Here is a 15,295-nt window from a genome sequence, read left to right as displayed (position 1 = left end):
AAGGTCCGTAACTATCGCACACTTACCTTAAACAGCTATACCCAAAAAAACTAAATAATCTACACACATACACTTAATAAAACCCTACTTCTAACCCTACACTAAATCTAACATACATTACCATCTATGCACTTACCTTAACCCACACTCTAACCCTAAGGTCTGTAACTATCACACACTTAGCTTACAGAGCTATACCGCAGAAGGACCAACCATGATGAATCAACGTTTCAGATTTCGTGCTTCAAGACGATCATTGTTGTCGCAGTTCAATGCGGACGTGTCGGCGTTTAGGTATTCGGGTAAGTAAACGTTCGAGTTTTTAATATAGACCCTTTCAGCACCACTCAGAGAGCTGACACATTAAGATGTATCCTGGTCTTGGTTAAAGCAACACCAAAGAGCATTTGATGTCCTGAAACACAGAATTGCTAGACCACCTATACTCAGATACTATGATGTTCACAAACCAGTTACACATTCCTGCAATACTTCGAAATTTGGTCTTGGTGCAGTCATTCTACAAGAAGATCAACATGTTGCCTATGCACTGAGAACTCTTACTCAAAGTGAGATGCAGTTTGCCCAGATCAAGAAAGAGGTTTTGGCAATTGTGTTTGCATGTTCGAAGTTCCATGATTATGTTTATGGGAGACCTATCCAGATCGAAATGGACCACCAACCATTAGTCACTATTTTGAAAAAGCCAATGCATTCAGCTCCAGACAGAATGCAACATATGATGCTGAGATTTAAAAAGTACAATTTCAATCTTGTCTACAAGAAAGGCAACTTCTTTATCTTGCTGGTACATTGTCCAGATCGCCCAGAAATATTACAGAACAGCACGAGAAAGAGTATCTTTATTTTGAAGGCATGGAAGTGAGAAATTATTTCTTAAACATGTCTTGATGAGCTGAGAGATCACACAACCACAGATCCAGTTTTACAAAGGCTCAACCACTTTATCAATCAAGGATGGTCGTCAAAGCAATCTACTTTACATTAAGAAGTGCAACTTTATTTTCCATACAGAGATGAGAATTTGTCTGACAGTGGGATCATAATGAAAGGTCCAAAAGTAATTGTTCCAAAGTCCTTGCATCCTGAGTACATTACTATTTTGCATCATTGTCACCCAGGAACTGACTACCAAAAGAAGGGCAAGAGGGCTAATATTATGGCCTTCTATGTCACAGGACATTGAGACAGCACTTTTCTCTTGTTCAGTGTGTAATGGTACAAAGCCACATCAACAAAAGGAACCACTTCAGCTTAACCAGATTCTGGAATTACCTTTGACGACAACAGCCACTGAAATCTTTGAGTGGAATGGTCAACATTACTTGGTATTAGTAGACTCTTACTCCAATTGGTTTGAGATTGACCTACTTCCTAACCTAGCATCCAGTACTGTCATTACTAAGATGAAACGTCATTTTGCTGTCCGTGGTAGTCCACACAAAGTTATTTCTGACAATGGCACACAGTTTACAAGCCAACAGTTCAAAAGATTTGCTGAAGAATGGAACTTTAATCATGTCACAAGTAGCCCTGAGTACCCGCAGTGAAATGGTTTGGCAGAATGTGCAGTTCAAAGTGCAAAGCAATTACTTGAGAAGTCAAAATGAGTCAATAGTGATGTTTTCCTGAATCTCTTGAATCTCAGAAATGTTCCTCGTGATAAACATCTTGGTTCATCTGCTCAGAGACTTCTGTTGAGAGAACACAGAACCACATTACCAATCAGTAGTCAGTTGTCGGTTCCATGTGTCAAGATCAACAGGTTAGTAAAAAGCCAATCTGTTGAAGAAACACCTATCCCAGAAGTCCTGCTATGATAAGACCAGTAAAGTGTTCAATCCATTATGATAGGGAGAAGTGGAAAGGATGCAGACATCCACAGGTTATGATCGGATTGTTGTCGTGAAGAATATTGGTCCAGAGCTGATATTATATATTGTGCAATCAGAAGGAGCAATCTTTAGGTGGAATCAGAAACATTTGAGACCAGTGTCCGAGCCTATACCACAGCACATAGCCTGTGAGAAAGACTCTTTATCTCAGAGTGAGTTGTCTGGTGTTCCAATTCCAGAGGACATTCCCGTTCCTGTGACGAAGTTCCTGACATGAGTTGTGCACTGCAGACTGTCCCTGTTACTAAATTTGGTCCCAACTGTTATGTTATGAGATATGGTCGAACCTCTAAACCCTGTAACAGATATGAAGCAACTAGGACATGAACATTCTGTTTTGTTCCTGATGTATATAGTAATGGATGCCTATCTCTAACATAGTTTTGTATAAAAGGCAATCTTTTTAAGAGCGAGGATATAGATCAATATATGTGTATACACCTTTAAGAAGCTATCCAAGGGCTTGCACAAGTGTATAAATACTGACCATGCGCAAGCTAGACTGTCATTTTGTAGTTAGCTCTTGAGATGTAAGCATGTATGTATATAAGGTCTGTCTGCTAACTAGTTCATTCGTATTTAAAGTTGCTGAAATCCATCCTGATGTGTTTCTATGTATTAAAGTATCTAAACAAAACCTCAAGCCTTTTTGTTATATATGTTAGAGACAAACGAGCGACAGTGATTAAAAACAAAAATGACAGTTTACACTAGCACAGTAGCTCTGTGGTAAGGTCACTTCCTCACAATTTCAGGGTTTGGGGTTCAGATCTGATTTCTGGTGCCTGTCTGTCTAGAGTCTGTATGTTCTTCCCTTATGTCTTCCTTTTTCAGATATTATTTTACTGTTGTATGTTGCAGTGCACAGTCCTTGAGATTCAGAAACTCAGCCCTAACTCAGCTATTTTCCAGTAGTGGTAGCCCTTTCTGGTTCAGAAAAAGGCCTTCCACAGTGATGCTATGTGGCCTATAGAATTACTGCAGTACACTGTCTCTTCTGCTGAGTTACACATACTAGGGGAGTGGCCTATGCTAATTTGTTGTGTGCTCTCACCAGAAATGACTGCGGTAATGCATTTACTCAGTCAAGTGATTCAAAGAATCATTTTGATGCATAAGTTAGTTTGGCAAAATGTTTGCATTCATCCATTAATTTCAATGTATGCTATCATGTCACCTACACACACACACACACACACACACACACACACACACACACACACACACACACACACACACACACAGACACAGACACACACACACACACACACACACACACACACACACACACACACACACACACACACATATACACACACACACACTTACGCATGTACACCTACCCTACCTATCCCCTAACTAAACCCCCTACTGTATACACTCAAGCAGACACACACATACTCATACACGTTAACCTGTGATCACTTATCATTCTGCATACACTCTCACATGCAGCTCCACACATACATGCACACCCTGCCACAACTTTTCTGCTAAACTTCCCAGCATTTACCTTTGAGATGATCTCATCCATTGAAAATAATGGATGAATGCAAACATTTGGCCAAAAAAGTTGTGGCGGGATGTGCATGTATGTGTGGAGCTGCATGCGTGTTGATAAACTGTGTGCAGAGTCTAAAGAGTCTAAAATTTATTCTCAGACACAATAGATTATAGATATATTTACAAAATCTTGTGCAAAACAGTTTGGCTCCACAAAGGGGTGATAAGTTGTCCTCGTGACATCCAGGTAACTTCAGATACTGTAATCAAATTACATTATATTGAGAAAGAACTATGTAAACTGGATCCAAACAAAGCACAAGGAGGAGACGGAATTAGTAACAATGACCTGAGAACATTTCAGCAAGAACTTACGGTACCATTATATCTATTATTCACTAGGTCATATAAATATGGGGAGATTCCTCAAGATTGGAGACATGCGCTTATTAAACCTGTCTTTAAGGGAGAGGGGAATAGGACAAACCCAGAGTCAAATATGCCTTTAAGTCTACTTTCATGTTGTGGAAAAATAATGGAGAAGGTAATATTTGATAAGTTATTGTCAGAATTGGATAGGCTGGGACTTGAAACCATATATCAGCATGTATATATTGAAAATAGATCTATTACCACCTGTAACATGATGTTTTATAACAATATAACAACAACTATAAATGAAAAATTGTGCTGTGATGTAATTTATACAGCTTTAACTTCAACATTTGACAGGGTCATACACAAAACACTGATCAATAAACTAGAACAACTAGGTATTGCTGTACTCTTAATAAGATGGATAGCTGCATGGCTTACAAATAGGACATGGCAAGTATCATACAGCAACTGGACAGGTGAAATCCTTAGTTACAGTGAAGGTGTTCCACAGGGCTCTGTCCTAGGCCCTTACTTGTTTAGATTGTATCTTTCAGACCTAACTTTTGCATCTCAGGTGTTCTACAGTCTATAAGCAGATGACCTGAATTTGGCTAAACTGATTAAATGTGTTACAGTTAAGGCATGCCTGCAAACTAACCTGACTAAATGGACCATTTGGGCACAGGAGAATGATATGCTGATATATACATAAAAAAACCTAAGCAAATAACATTTGGGAGACATAAGCTGGAAGGTGAATATTTAATACAGCACACAGTGATTTAAACTGTAGGCTCATTTCATAAAAAGATGTATAAAGTCTAGGAAATCAAAAACGATGAAGTCATTGTTAGTTACATTAGACCTAAACTTGAGTATGGAATAACAATATGGAAACACTATAAAAAACAAGCATGAGTAAACTGGAAAGAGTACAGCGGAAATATACATAAGGTATCCATGGATGTGAAAATTTAAGTTATGAAAGACTAAAATATCTGAATTTGTACAGTGTCTCTTATAGATATCTAAGAGGATATCTTATTCAGGTATACAGGGTATTGAGACAACTACCTTTGGAAATGTTTGGGGTTATCAAAACGTACTAGGGAATCATCAAACAACCTACGTAGAAGAGTCTATAGGAATGAGAAGTGTACTAATTAGTTCTCTGACAGAGTAGCTCATACATGGAACAGACTACCAAATTACATTAAAGCAAGTACTAGTTTAGATATTTTTAACAACAGCCTGGACACTTAATATGTTAAGTGTTTTGGTATATTGGCAAGTGAGAAGAGTATTAATGCCTGTGCTTGAAATATTTGTATGTATGTATGCACTAGACTAACTGCAAATCATGTAATACTGGGGGACACTAGGCACCAGGAAAAATTTAATATTACTGTAAAGTCACTTAAAAAGTTAATGGAACAATGAGCATTGCAGAACATAAGACATATCGGGGGGGGGGCTGGATACCAGAGACATTTATTAATATTACCCTGAATTCACTTAAAATTCAGACTTCGAGAGGTGTGGAATCATGAGCAACTAACTAGCTTTTCATCAAAAAGGAAAGAGAATTAAACTGTTTCAACTACTTCAATTCTGCTTAAGTATTTGAAATGCACTTATAGTGAACTTTGTGATGATACAATTTTGTACTTGTCTGCTCTCATCCATCTGTCTGTATTTTTTAGTTTGTTCTGGAACCTTAGTTTTGTATTTTAATTAGCAGTTGTGGGAAGACTGTGCTTCTGGCTTACTCTGCACTTCTTTTTGTACAAGTAGAATTAGTTGTAAAAGCTATCCATTTGCATTTTAAACCCTGCTGGGCCATAGTGTTGCAGTTTAATTCACAGTTGTGCCAGAATTGTGTACAACTACTGCCAGATTTGTTCTTTAGTCATTTATTACTGCATTTTTCCATAAACAGTGTTACTGGTAAATTTCTGCATAATCTGGTGCCTTAAATTATAGTAGTTCAATAGTGAGAGAATTCACAAACCTGAACAACAAATAAGCTCCAAGACATTACCCAAAAATCATTTTCCTCAGTGGAAACCTGGCTCAAAGAATCAAACCTCCTACTCAACCCCTAGAAAACTAAGTTAATGCTTTTTACCTCAAAATGTTGCCAAAAATCAAAAGCAATCGTTTACCATAAAGTCAGCAAAAAACACTGTCATTGAAACTGTAACTCAAGTAAACTTCTAAGCATATAGGCATTATAATAAATGACAATCCCATTTATGACCAGCATATACTGCACACCATTAAATCTACACACCAGTAACTAGACTCCCTTAACAGGATCAATGGATTTCTTACAGATACTGCAAGAAAAACTCTAGTCACCACCTTATTATTGCCAGCTCTCTTATACACTGCTCCTATCCTAACAAACTTAAATACTCAAGAAAGAAACTTGCCTCCTGCTACAATAAAATTGCTAAATTTGCCACCAATCTCTTTCATAGGACCCATCATTGTCATAGCTTAAAGCACTTAAACTGCACTGAACTACACAACTGCCTAACATATTCACAACTAACTACAGCACACAAACTCATCATCCAGAAAAATGCCCTGCACTACAAAACCTATTACTGCCCTACTGTCCAGCAAGGGACTTCCGCTCTACAAAAAAATTCTTATTACTTATAAATAAGTCAAATAATGTTGCAGTAGACTCACTCTACTCAAAATATACTGATAAACTCTGAAACAGTATCCCCACACAAATAACTCTCAGACAAACTCAGTAGTTTTAAACCACTGCTTAAACAGCATCTTAACCAGTCCTGGTCCTGCACATGCTCATCACCAGGTTAAGCCTTTGTGCTCTCTGTATGATAGTTTCCAAATACTCTCCTTAAACAGAATACTCTCAACCTCTCACTGAAATGACAAAACAATTTTTATACATAACTGCTACCTGTACAATCCATTAAGTTGCACCTGGGCTTTCTCTTTAGCAATGCCTCTGTAAAATCTTAGAATGTATAAATGTAACTACTTTGTCTGTATAAGTGTAAATAAAAAAAGAAACTTCTCTGTGTTTAACTGGAACTTAGTATAATGCCATGTAAGCAAATTGAGCTTTTCTCCCTGGCCCTCTGCTGAAAATATGTATTACCCAGTCGGACTTTCCCAGTAAACAAAGATAGATAACTATATACATTAATAAATAGTCTCTACTGTTATTTGTGCTTTAGTGCATTTATAGTCTATAATTTACCTGCTTAAAGTTCATCCTGTGCCTGCGCTATCCCTCACTAGCACATTAAGGTAGTTTCTGAAAGTGCTCCAATTTTGCCTTTATTTAATTGGATGCCTCTGTAGCTAGCCTGCTGTTTCCAGCACAGAGCTACTACCTCCAAGTGTCTTTTATACAAGTCTTGGAGAGGGGTGGAACTATGATTAACTTGCTTTTCATCAAAAAGGAAAGAGAAATAAATTATTTTAATTATTTAAATTCTACTTAAATATTTAAGTTACACTTACAGTGATCTGTGTGGTGATACTACTTTGTGCTTTTCTGCTTTAATCCTTCTGTTTGCATTTTTAGCTAGTTTTAGGATCTTCGTCTTGTATTTTAATTAATTGTGGGAAGATCATGTTGCTTCATTGTTCTGCACTTCTATTTCCACAAGTAGAATTACTTGTAAAAGCTATCTGTTTTGTATTTTAAGGCCTGCAGGGCAATAGTCTTGCAGGTTAATTCACAGATATGACAGAGTTGTGTACTATTGCTGACAGATTTGTGCCCTTGTCATTTATTACTGCATTTTTTGATAAACAGTGTTATCAGTAAATTTTTATGCATGCTCTGGTGCCTTAAACTGTAGTAGAAGCTCAACAGGGAGAGAATTGTCCCTACTCCCATTTGTGCTTCAGTGCTTTTATAGTCTTATCTATTACCTCTTTAAAGTTGCATTGTGTGCCTGCCCCTTCCCTCACTAATACATTAAGCTTCTAAAAAAACTCCACCATTGCCTTTATTTGACTGACCTTCTCACTAGCAAGCCTGCTTGTTCCTTGATTTTTTTTCCCAAATCCTCTCACCCTTTTGCTGTTGTTTTATAAGGCTGTGTCGCGGCCCTCCACTGTTATGGTAATCTGATTTCTAAAGTCTCTCTTTCATTTTTTTCATTTCCATTGACTGTTGCACAAGCTATTTATGTAGTCTTACCACCCATTGATTTCTACAGATTGACCACTTTAAAAAGAAAAAGAAGTAACAGGCACTGAGAATACTGTTCTGTGTGATTATCCCTGTTTGTCTTTTAAGTCACTGAAAAGCAAGAAATGGTAATTAAACCTGAATGACTAAAAGAAAGCAGGGTATATGTGAAAATGCATGTAAAGTCAATGAAATGACAGGAGATTATGATGTAATATTTTAAAGCTAAATACTGCATTGTGCGATACCTAAAGGGTGACTAAAAAAATCAAGATGCCGGACCCCATGTAGGCAGACTCTGGAATTACATTTAAAAATACAAAAAAGTATATAGAGTCCAAAAGTGGTGTTAAAATGAACAAAACATCAAGACATGATGAAATCAACATGTTTTTTTCAGTCTGTGTGTACTGTTTTACTTTAAATGTGAATTTATTTTATTCCACATTCCTTCTTCAGTAACAACTACTGTGGATGACCAATGATGGGTTATCTTTCATTGTTTGCTTCTATAATCCTAGAAAGCACAGAAGTATTTCAGATTTCCACAGATAATCATTTCTGAAATGTAAATCAAAGAATTGATTTAATCCTTTGAAGAGGCACAGCTGCAGTCCTGGTATAAGGGAAAAGCACAGCTAATACATCAAGAAATGTAGGCCTCACAGAATGGTAAAGCATATATAACTGGCAATTTATCAGGTACTGCTCCTGCTGTGAATTTAAACACATTTCTTTTTGTACTTTATGTATAGCATTTGAAAATTGAAGACCATGCAAAAATTGATAGGAATTGCTGGCTACAGTGTACATAAATGGTCATGCTTTTCAGGTATAGATTTTTTTGACTAATCATTTATTTATTTATTCTTTCATTGTTTTGATGACCAGATAGATGAACTGGCCACATACCCTTTTCAGTCACAACCCAGGAACAAGAAATAATATGAAACATATAGACATTATACACATTACATTTAAAGATTCAGATATGAGGAACTGTAAATATTAGGTATTTCATAATGTTAGTTATTGGCATTAAAGTACAAAGAATAGCAATATCAACACTTGGTAAACAGATTAGTAAGTGCAGATTCATATTGGTTTTGCAACATATAGATTACTTTAACCAGTGTCTTATAAACAAGTACTCTCAACCTCCTTTGAAGTTGATCTTTCAAAGCTTTTTGGAATTCTAACAGGATTGGGGGGGTAACTTATGAAGGTAGGTGTTTCCAGGTGGCTAGACCAATTCTTGAAAAAGCTCTTTTACCTGTGACAGCCTTGAAGGGAGGTTTCATCAAGGTGATACTGCATTCTTGGGAATGCTTGACAGAGTAATTAAGATCTTTAATGAGTAGTTTGCAAGTCAATGGGGGACAGTAAACTGCATTTAATATTTTCAAGTGGACAGAACTGAGTATGTTTGAGTCACAGTTGGGAAGAGGCAGCCATATGAATTTTTGCAGAACATGACAGTGATATGAATGTTGATTTACCATGGGGCAAATCAGGTCATTTTATTTTCCATGATTTGAAACTTTTGTGTAGTGTAAGAAGAGTGGAGGCATAGAATTCACCTGAAATAATTGAAGTGATTCTAGAAAGAAGTAACAACAATAGAGGTACATATCTGAGTACAGTAGCTTATTTTCTCCGAAGAACTAAGGTGTTGTCACTGTTGAAGAGACACCCCAGCCTATGTGCAAAAGGGGTTGTGGATGGATGGATGGATGGATGGATGGAACTGTGTGTGTGTGTGTGTGTGTGTGTGTGTGTGTGTGTGTGTGTGTGTGTGTGTGTGTGTGTGTGTGTGTGTGTGTGTGTGTGTGTGTGTGTGTGTGTGTGTGTGTGTGTGTGTGTGTGTGTGTGTGTGTGTGTGTGTGTGTGTGTGTGTGTGTGTGTGTGTGTGTGTGTGTGTGTGTGTGTGTGTGTGTGTGTGTGTGTGTGTGTGTGTGTGTGTGTGTGTGTGTGCGTGTGCGTGTGTGTGTGTGTGTGTGTGTGTGTGTGAAAAAGATTAGTTAGTAACTATGTGAAAGGAACATCAATGGAAATAGTAAAGAAAATGTAAACAAAAAATGCTTGATTTTTCTTTCCTCGCTACGTGGCAGTTTAGATGCAGGGTGGACTCCTGGATCTGTGGTAACTTCCTTCTTTAGTTGGGATATTCCTTTTCCTATGTGAACAGCCTTGTACTGCTTTAGTCTGCATCCTGTAATTTCATTTGTGTAGCCGAATTCTTCTCTACTCCATTGGTATTACGTCAGCATTTCCACTGTACATCAAACTTCAGCAAAGCATCTCTAGAAACTTGCATACAACTACACATTGGGTTGTCAAAACCAAGCACATAACAGCCCCTCACATAGCACACAACACGTACACAGACTAACATATGCTGAGGCATTTAAAAGCAATCTTCCTAAATGCCTCGGCAAGCCCATTGGCACTCAGCAGAAAAACAACACCTAACACCACACACACTGTCACTCTCAGTGGAGCCCCAAACACTAAGCTCCTAAGACAAGCAAACATAATTCCCGGGACTCTCATAAGAGGGGACTCTGTTATAAGATATGCTGATGCCCCTCTAACCAGGCTGAACAAGGACAAAGTGAGGATCTGCCAAATCACACATGCACTCAAGTCATTATACCACAGCTACCAGCATGATCCCATAATAGTCCATGTAGATATAAATTACCTAAGATGTACAACTCCAGACTATATGAAAAGAGACATCAAGGAGCTATCAGACTGTGTGTCCCAGGCAGGTATGAGCCAAGCATTGAGTAGCATAGTACCATCTCAGAGGATGATGCCATAGTATGAGCAAAAAATGAGTGATTTCAACAACTGGCTGTCTTTCTAGTGTCATTCTAGGAGAATTCAATATTTGTCATCTTTGGAGGACATAGTTTACAGACCAGGTTGCTTTGCCTAGGAATGTCTGTACCTTTCCCCTTTTCACTTCAGATACTGGCTAAAACTCTATCCACCCCCATAATGTTTTTTAGGCAATGCCATGTTGACAAGTAACATTAACGCAACTGAATTTCAGTGTGTTCCTACCCAATGACGGGAGCCTAAATAAAAAGAAAAAACTATACTCCCTTCAAGCCTTTCTCACACTCAGGAATATAGATATCTGTGCCTTTACTGAGACATGGTTTAAAATGATAGAGAAGGCATTACCTTACACACTTTTAGACCACTAGCTGCACAGACAAGGGCTAAAGGTGGGGTGTCTCAATATACCTCAATGACAAGCATACCTCTAGGGTGGTCAAACAGGATGACACACTGGCAGTTCTGCCATGTGCAAATCACCATAGACAAAAATCCCAAACCATATCCTAGCCAGCTACAGGTCACACTCTATGTCCCAAGAAGCTCACAATGCATACTTGGACCTACTGGAGACACTTACCATCCAACCTAGTACCTTACTTATGGAAGACTTTAATTACCCCTCTATACACTGGGAATCCTACTCAGCCTCAAATCTACAGGTACAGAGGCTCCTCACGAAAGGAGTTTCTTACCGACTACCTGAATGATAGCAGTCACAGCTGCTGCCTTTCTCTGTTCAAACTTCTTCTGTTTATATGCAGTTGTTATTGAAGTATTTTGTAAAATATTCAAATTGCGCCAACACTTAAACAGAACCATGCATACATGTAAAGAAATTCTGAACCAGGATGCAGGAAGTGTACAACAAAGCTACACATGCTGACTTCCACGAGAGAAAAAAAAAAAAAAAAAGCACTAGCGCATAATCCTGAAGACATCCCCTACGAGAGAAGCTGCTGAGGAATAGCAAACTCCATTTATACAATGACATCATCTAGAAAAGGTAAGACATTTTTTCTTAAATAACATCATGATATAATAACAATAACTCATGATTTGGTGTGGGCAATGCTGGACTTGTTTATTTGCGTTGAATGGGCATGATGTTAACTATATGATATTTTTGTTGTTACACAGCATCAAAGCATGTTATGGTTTGGTTACTGCTTTAAAAAAATACAGCTCTATGTTTAATACTTGCAAAGTAATACACATATAAGGAACATTTCCAATAATGGAATGTGTTTATATTTGGGGAATGCCAGAGAAGTCAATCAAAAGTTTTTTTTTTTTTTTTTCATGAAGGTTAAGTTAATCTGGTGGTGCTGCACAGAAGAAAGGCATTGAAAGTAACTTGGGGAGAAGCACTCAGGTAACTCATTTTAATGAAATTGCATTGATATTTTTTCCAAAATTATTTTTTTTTTATCTGGAAGTAAAATTAGATGTAGTGGGTCATGTCTTTAATGCAGGTAAAGCAGTCTCCCATAGTTTTGCCCCTAATGCTGAAAAAAACTACAGATACTGCCTGCAGTTTGCTTAGGGAATCTTTTCTGCTGTAAAGGCAATATTAAGGTGAGGCTTATAAATCAAAAGTGCTCCATTCCACTCTTTTGTATGGCCTTGCATTAAATAAGTACTTATAGCCTTAGAATAAATGTCAGTACATTACATTATAAGAATTTGTTTATGGATTCTGGAACATTGTTGTTATTGTTGATTAATGACTCCATATAAACAATTTGCTAGTGAACTCTTTAATCTACCCTTTTATAACTATCAGTGCTATCAACCTAGTTAATTTTGAATGTCCATGTAAGCCTGTCTAAACTGCTGTGATGACAATGTTGGAGACCACTTTTTGACTCAACTAATGGGTTATGATAGGGAAATCATTGTATTTTCAAACTTTAGAGATTAACAAGGACTAATAACAGCTAAGAACTTTATACCTCAAGTACTTTGTGTATTGCCATTAGATGGGGAGGGTCACTCTCACTGCATTGCCTTCATAGTATGGGTTAGCATCCTGAACAGTATTCTTGCTATCTTTCTATATATACTGCATTCACTACTTATCATGTAAGAATTTAGCTGCTCCATGTAGAGCATTGTACCTATCAGTGCTTCCTTTGCTGAGACTGAAAAAACATTTCCCATGTCATGCACACCCAATTAACCAATGAGACAGTTGGTTTTGCCCTCCCAAGTCTAGATACACACTGGCTTGCCTTGTCTTGAGTTATCATTTTTTCCTAATGTGGTTTATTACATTTCGTAGCTAATTTCTCACTACTGCATGGTAATTATCTTTTCATATGACTTATCTTCTTCTGTCTCTTGATATTTCTCTTATTTCCCTCCACTCTGCTGAGCATATTGTACTATGCCCATGCCTACCCATCTGTTCAACCACACACTACCCTTTTCAAATTCTAACACTTGTCTACTTTCTCCACATTACACTATTACCCCTACCCCTCCTGATCTCATCTCAGGAAAGTTCTCTGTCAGAATAAAAAATAAAAAAATAAATCATTTGCGAGTGCTAGATTGCAGCGGTACTGCAATGATGTCTTGTTTTTCCGGTTGGTTGCACTGGAGCATTATTGCTTAGGATGAATACTCAGACATTATGGACAATATACGACATTTTGGGCTTCATAAGAAATGAAACTGTTTTCACAAGTGTTGCAGAAGTACTAACAAACAACTGGAACTGATTTTAAACTGTTCAAAGAAAAAAACAGTATCATCATTTGGACATACAACATTAAGCACATTATAAAAAGTTCATTATTCTGCTTTAAGAAGAGCTGTCAGAAATGCTAGGAAACAACTGAAATTGATTTTGCCTGAGCTGAAATGAGACAGTATTGCTTCGTAGTCATAGGAGATTACTAGGTGATCGACCCAGATGTCATTTTAAGCCTAGCCGTTTCAACTCAGTGTAAAATCATAGAGGTACTAGTCAATACCCAAGATTGCATTTAGTGATGACTGCCCATATCCAGGAGGGTTATGGGCACTATCCCTGGTAAGAATTTACGGAGCCCCAAGCACTCATCCAGGTTCCTCTTGAACAGTGTCATAGAGGTGCTCTGTTTCACATGAATTGGTAACCTGTTCCAAAGAAGTGGCAGTCGCCGGGAGATAAATCTGTCCCTCCAGCATGTCCTACTTAAGTCGCAGGCCATATTTAAGTCCTTGGAACAGGAAGCCCTAGACCCATTTGATTTACAGATATGCAATAACTGCATTAGGTTTGGGTCTTGGGTTGTTCTGTAGGCCAGGCAGAAGTCTCCCCTAAGAAGTCTATATGATACAGAGTATAGTGACAGAGATTTTAGTTGGTCTGTGTAAGGTACATGCTGGAGGCCCTTGATCTTCTTTGCTAGAAACCTCTGAGTTCTCTCTTGTTGATGTAAATGCTTAGTACAGTACATACCAAATGGGGCATTATACTCAATTATGGGCCAGATAAGTGCCGAGTATAGGGGGGGGGGTTATAACTTCTTTTGCTCTCAAGGTAATGACTTTACTAAAGAAGTGAGCAATGTAGAAAGCTTTTCTTACAATGGTAGACAAGTGGTGGACAAAGTTAAGGTTGCAGTCAACCTGTGATCCCAGGCTCATTACCATTTCATGGGTATTTAGGGTATTGTTATTGATTTCATAGCGTGAATAGACATTGTTTGTGCTGAAGGGAATGATGATGCATTTCTCTGAATTTAGTTTGAGACCGTGACTAATATACCAGTCATTGGTCTGTGTGACACCATCCTGGATTATACAGACATCATTTGAGGAGTCAATGATTGCACCTAGATTGCAGTCACCTGCAAACTTGGCCACACCCCTTTAGTTTTGACCTGAACTTCTTAGAAGTATATACCAAACAATAGGGGGCCCAGCACTGACTCCTGTTGCATCCCACTGGTAACAGGTCTGCTGGCTGATGTGGAGTTACCTTCTTTGATAGTATGTGTCTGGTTTGTGAGCCAGTTTGCAACCCATCTTACAACGAAGGGGTTTAAATTCTGTTTGCTAAGTTTATCGGTAATGCCTGAGTGTGGGATTGTGTCAAAAGCCTTTGCCAAGTCAAGGTATTCTGTGTGCACAGATTTGTCCTCATCAATGGCCTTGGTCACACTTTCAAAGAAGTCCACCAGATTTACCAGGCAAGATCTGCCCTTCACAAAGCTGAATTGGGTAGGGTCCAGGGTTTGGAGTTTACCTATGTCCATACTTATAAGGTCCAAAATTATATGTTGCATGGCTTTACAGATGAGGCTGGTCAGGCTTATGGGTCTGTAATTCCCCAGATCTGATACTAGGCCACCTTTGTGGTGGGAAATAACTGTAGTTGTTCTCTATTCTGCAGGAACAAAGCCTGTGGCTAGGCTGTGATTGAAAAGGGTACTTTGTGGTGATGCTAGTTCATGTTTTAGCCTGT

This window comes from Protopterus annectens, chromosome 14.part0 (assembly GCF_019279795.1).
Source record: "Protopterus annectens isolate FY-2018-M chromosome 14.part0, PAN1.0, whole genome shotgun sequence".
Taxonomy (NCBI): Eukaryota; Metazoa; Chordata; order Ceratodontiformes; family Protopteridae; genus Protopterus; species Protopterus annectens.
Note: the sequence above shows the minus strand (reverse complement) of the source record.